General features: G+C 46.2%; 1 protein-coding gene across 1 annotated transcript in view; it reads right to left on the reverse strand.

Moving 5' to 3' along the window:
* Positions 1-6000, reverse strand: part of LOC130584236 (dual specificity testis-specific protein kinase 2-like) — a 33274-nt gene that overhangs the window by 196 nt on the left and 27078 nt on the right. The gene's annotated exons all lie outside the window — the stretch shown is intronic.

Consider the following 6000-nt stretch of genomic DNA (forward strand, 5'->3'; position numbering starts at 1 on the left):
ACAAGACTGAATCCAAACCTTGTCGGTGAGAAGTGAGGTCACTCAGCCCACCACAGCAACAGCGTGCTAATACGGTTTCCATCTCCCCACTCACTAGGTGCTGTCTCAGTTTAATTCTTCTTAGCTACASAAGAAAGTGTGTGTCTGAGTAAAGAAGTGCACACTGAAAACCCYCTAGTCACTTCTCCCTCTCCAGGTGCTCCATCTTGTTTTCCTCCTACTCCTCATCAGCTTCGTGCCTTCAGCAGGAGCAAGAACAAGGTCCCAGAGCAGCAGCTGTACCTCACCCATCAGCTGCTGATGCCATCTTTCAGGTGGAGCTTCTCAGAGGCCTAAGGTGCTACTAAGGGCTCCTCTGCAGAGATGTATGAGCAGGTGCTAACATACTTAGCTTTAACCTAGGTAAAAATGCTAAATCCCCAATTTCTGCTCTCCTTTAGCCTCTTCTGCTACTACACAGAAACCTTCCATGTTTACATTCTGTTTGTGAAGGACACTGATGTTAGATGGATTAAGATGACACCAAGAGCTATTTATCCAAGCCCATCTGGTCCATATTCCCAGATCACCATATGACTACATAAAAAAAATATTCAGGTATGACACGCTATCACCAGTGCTAGGTGAGGTGATTTGGACCTGGCTGCAGGGTGAAATTATCCCGAGTCCCTGTGCTGGCTTTAGCTGGGCTAAAATTGATATTCTTCACMRTGGCTAGTATGGGGCTGTGTTTTAGATTTGCACTAAACACAGTGATGATAGTACAGAAATGTTTTTGTTAATGCTGAGCAGGACTTTCACAGAGCCCAGGCCTTTTCTGCTTCTTCTACTGCCACACCGGCAAGGAAGATGGGGATGCATGGGAGACAGGGAGGAGACAACTACAGGATAGATGACCCAAACTGACCAAAGGTACRTTYCAGACCATACGATATCATGCTCAGTATATAAAAAGCAGGGGGGAAAGGAAGAAGGGGGAACGTTTGGAGTAATGTTGTTCATCATCCCAAGTCACCCTTCCGCAGGATAGGGCCCTGCTYTCCTGGAGRTGCTGAACACCAGCCTACCCACAGGAARCAGTGGAATCTTGTTTTACTTTGCTCGTCTATGTAGCTTTTGCTTTCCTTATTAAAGTGTCTATCTCAATCCATGTTTTCTACCATTTACCCTTTCAATTCTCCCCCTGCTTCCACTGGTGGGGGAGTGAGTAAGAGGCTGTGTGGGCATAGTTGCTGGCTGGGGTTAAACCATAACARTCCCCTAAGYTGGGACAGTRAGCCATGGGCTGGCACTGCAGCCCCTCCWGCATGAGCCCCAAGCACTGCAAGGTAGGTTGTGATGAAGGTTGTGATGAATGTGCTAATGTAGGCATGTGRGGGAGAAGGTCATAGATCACAGAATGTTTGGGTTGTGTTATAAACTATTCAGATGCTGAATGGGAATGAGTTTCATTTGAAAAAAAAAATTTAAAAATTTATTGAGAACTTAAAAAAATCTGCAAAGCAAGAAGGGTAGCGCTGGGCACTTGATGTGGTGGTTCCGACTTTTATACCCTCTAACTTCATACCTATGTATGTATCAAACATTTTGGTTTTACATACTTCCTGCCCATGCCATCCCTCTTTGGTGCAGTCCTTGTTGCTGTGTCTGTCCAAGTTTTCATTGGATGAGGGCCGTTGCTGTGACTGTTGGTGTTCTCATTGGATGAAGCCTTGCTCCCAACTGAGAARTTTGGTCAGCAACCAACCCCAATGTAACTCATAAACCCTTATTATAAAAAACAAGACCAACCCTCCACAACCARCCCCCTACAATAAGTTAAATGCAATTTAATTCAACATTTTACAAAAAAACAACATTATAATTTTAGTATTAAATTGTACAACCCTGTGAAAGCCAAACCTCATTAACTTCTTCATCACRGTTGGAAGGGACCTTAAAGAGTCCCTCTRGTTCTAYCTGCTCTRCAGCAATGGCACCCAYTAGATCAGGTTGCTCAGGGCTCCATTCAACCTGGTCTTAAACACTTCCAGAAGATGTGGCTTGATTGGCCATCCCAGGCATCGTGCTTGCAGCACAGAGAGGGCTTGCACTSACTCCAGACAGAAAGTACTGAATCATCAAGTTCAGGGTCCAGTTCCCCWGATACATGTATATACAGAACTGCTGCCTCTCCTCAACAGAAAGGTTCTCACTCCTCCAGCAGCTTTCACACCTGACCAGTGTGGGGCGAGTCAATGAACAGACTTCTRACAGTCTGATCCACTTAAGATGAGGAGAGGCAAGTTCTGCCTCGATCCACAACTGCGGGAAAGGATTATGTTTTTTTTCTAAATATACCTGAAAGCGAGATTAAAACACAAACCATGTTAAATGTTGGGATCCAAGTGATAATTCAACTTTTTTTTTAATTATTATTTTTAATAAGAAATGAAAGAGAGAAAGTAGAAAAGTAGGGAAATGCCAAGAATAATTCTGAGAAGCATGGAAAAGAGTTACCACCACCATGGGTCCAGCAGTGATTATGGAGGATGATGGGGAACATCTGCCTCAAGTGTGATCCCAGGCAACCAGACCAGCAGGGTGGGGCATGAGCAGCCTTGTTGGAGCAGCCAGGACTGCAAAGGACAGCAAAGACTCTGACACTWCGTAGATTTTTGCAGCAGATTTTTGCAGCCTCTGAAGCAGATTGGGAACTTGCTTATGGAGGGTTTTGAGCAGCAATACACTTCCMCCTCATAACAACAACATGTCCATTGAGAACTTCATCTTTGCTCCCTTGAGATTCACTGGCTGCTCGTTGGTTTCCAGGCAAAGTTTGCCTGATGTATCAAAAAGTTTATTTAGTTATTATGTATGCCTGATGTATCAACTACAGCTTTTAAWGACCTTGAAACATGTGTSTAATTYTCTAAAATAAAGCAATTTCTRAAGTTTTTGTTAGAGGCCATTCAAAACTTAGACTTTGAAACATTAATCTTCTAAGAGGCAATGCAGAAACATCCCCTGCTTTTTACTTCTTCACTACAGATGTCCTAAAGGAATATGTTTCACAAATTGTCAGGATACCATCCAGTCCCTCTTGCTTTCCATCGTCTTGCCAATGGTCTCCGGTCAGTCTGTGACTTATCCTGGTCACTATTCATCTCAGGGCTTTYTCCTCTCTGTCCTGGAAAGCTCATGCATCAGGTTTGTATTTTTGTTTAAAACCCCTCTTATACTCATTMATAGACCTAGAAAGGACCAACTTTGAAGCCCAGAAATGACAATGTCCCTAGAGGTTCTCCAGACATTTCCCTTGCTGCAAATAATGAACAGCAAGGCTTGGGGGAGTCAACAGAAGCAGTCTGGGACAGGCTATGGGGTATGGGAAGAGGAYCTGGTTTCTATCACATCATGAAGCTGAACACATGCTGAGACACTGGAAACACCTTGTTGATGCACAGCTTGACCAAAAAGCATGACCAAATCAGTCCTCTCAGGTCCCACCCAGTCCAACCTCTGGGCCAGATCAGGGCTGCCTCCAACCATATCCTCCTGCAYCATCAGGGACATGGAAGACTGAGCAGTCCAAACCATCCATGGGATTACTGCCAGCCACCAAGGGCTGCTTGGTGGCTGTTTCCAGGGAGGAACACCACACTTTGGCCACATGTAAGTGCCCGGGGATTTCACAAATCTGAAAGCTGATTGATTTCAAGAAACTTTGAAAGGTCTTCCTACCTAACACAGATGACTATCATGTCATGGTTTGTGTTTGGATACAGCAGACCCTGTGGTCYTAGCATGGTGAACACCTTCCTCCAATTTTTGGATATAGCCTTGTGAGATCGCTGAATCCGAAGAGAAACTAATACCATGTATGAGTCAGCATAAAATMAGCTGGGAAAGGGMAACTGTTTCACTGTGGTTTGGTCCTTGCAGTGACTCCAATACCCCTTGCTTTACGCTTGTTGTGCTGCTGTTACCTTGTGCCCACTCAACCCAAGAGAAGTGGTGATTTAAGACACCAGCCACAAACTGAGGGCACAGGGAGACAGAGGATTCAAAACACCACTCATAGGTAAGTTACACTCTTTCGTAAGTTACTTCTGACTAAAGGTTTGTTGCGCTAGTTGTGCTGAGAACTYGAAGTTGTTCATTTACTTGTGTTCAGTGCCTATAGCTGGAATCATGGCATTTCAGCAGCACCACTTAGCACCAGGAGGATTCAACACAGCAGACAGGGGTGATGAGGAAAAGAACCACTAGAATTTATCCCCAAATGGCATTTACAAAAACAAAGGAAGACACAATGGAGGATGTGGGAACACGTGGCCCATGGGGCACAGCATGACCAGGTCTGTGTCATCAGCAAGGGGCCAACCAAGGAGAGAGGCAGAGGAGGCAGCTCCTAGAAAGATTCAGCAAAGGTGACCTGCTGCACACCCAGATACCACCTCCTTCTGCCCCACCCCACAGTTGCTTCAGTTCAATGCCAGGACTTGGAGACATGAGATTCAATCCCTAACCTGGACTTTGAATCAGACTGCTTGTGGGGAAGCCAGGCCCTGCACTCCCAGCACAGTGGCTTATACCTGGAGGGCAGCTTGGCAGGTTTCTCATGTTTGCCTCTCCTTCCAGCTCTTATCATTGAAGAGCAGCAGCTCTTGGTTCACAAGATGCACCTGACAAATTCTCAGAACTCTGTCCTCTGTGGACTCTCAACATTAGTTTTTCTAGTCCACACAGTGCCTGCAGACAGTCTTGGTCCCATCTGTCCCTGCAGTTGGCACCAAAATAAGAACTTGATAAACTTGGGTCACCTGAGATCCAGCACCTCACCATGTCAGTCAATGGGGCACAGGGAAAGTGCCAGAAAACATGGTTCTAATACATCTCAGCTCAGATCATGCTGGCTAATGCTGTTCTCTTAGCTCTGTGCAGAAACTATAACACACACACACATACACACACACACACACACACTCTCTCCCCTGGATCCATTTATTCATTGAGCAGGCTTCTTACTCTCAAGCAGATAAATAAAGCCAAAATATCTTCCTTGATACCACAGCATCTCCAGAGCATACACAACTCCACATTAATTGTGTGCTGTGTCCCAGCCTCATGATTGCTGCTCTGCAGGATGTATGGACCAGTSAGATGTATGGGCAGAGGAAGGATCAGCCCAGTCTGATGCACCACCATCACCAAGCCTTGCTGATCCTGGGAAGGTGGTGGCCAGCAGAAGAGCCACCCTGTGCAAAGTGGCCCTGAAACAAGACAAYTTCATCCCAGGCCATTTGAGGCATCAGTAGATTGAAGGATCTTYTTTTAGCTTCCTCTTGTACAGGGCAGACAGAGGAAGAACAGACTCCAGCTTGGCAGATTTTTCTGGGAAAAGGAATCAGCTGGTCAGGGGACAGGGACTTGACTGTTCACCTCCTAATTTGCAATGCCAGACAATTCCTAGCTGTTAATTCTTCCCACCTCTGGCTCAGATCTGCAACCCTTGTAGACTTCTCTACCCACAGAAGAAAAACCCTATATCAAAACACAGTCCTTCCCTGGCTGCCTGAGCCATGAGACCCATGAGAGTGTCCCACATTGCCAAGGAGTCCATGGGTTCTGGGCCAGGCAGGGAAAGGGGTGAGATTCTGGATGATGCTGGACCCAGCTCTATCCCATTTCAGCCTCACAGTCTGATGGCACTGTGCTCACATCAAGGYTGCAGTGGGACAGGAGGGGGAGAAGCAGACCTCTACATCTTTCAGCTGCAGTTGAGGGTGGCAGGGAGAAACCCAGACCGTCATGATGTTGGGATGTGTCTGAGAAAGCCCTTCTGAGAAGATACATTAGTATGTTGGTTTTGCTTGGCCCAGTTTTTGGTAGTTGGGGAGGGCACAAAAATGGGTCCTGTGAGAAGCTTCTGGAAGCCTCCACCATGTCCAGCAGACCCAATCTCTGATGGCTTTGAAGATGATGGACATGCCGCTGGCCAAGGCTGGGCCAATTGGA

Source organism: Malurus melanocephalus, unplaced genomic scaffold, assembly GCF_030028575.1.
Source record: "Malurus melanocephalus ecotype Western Australia unplaced genomic scaffold, MMel_1.1 scaffold_683, whole genome shotgun sequence".
In the NCBI taxonomy this organism is placed as follows: Eukaryota; Metazoa; Chordata; class Aves; order Passeriformes; family Maluridae; genus Malurus; species Malurus melanocephalus.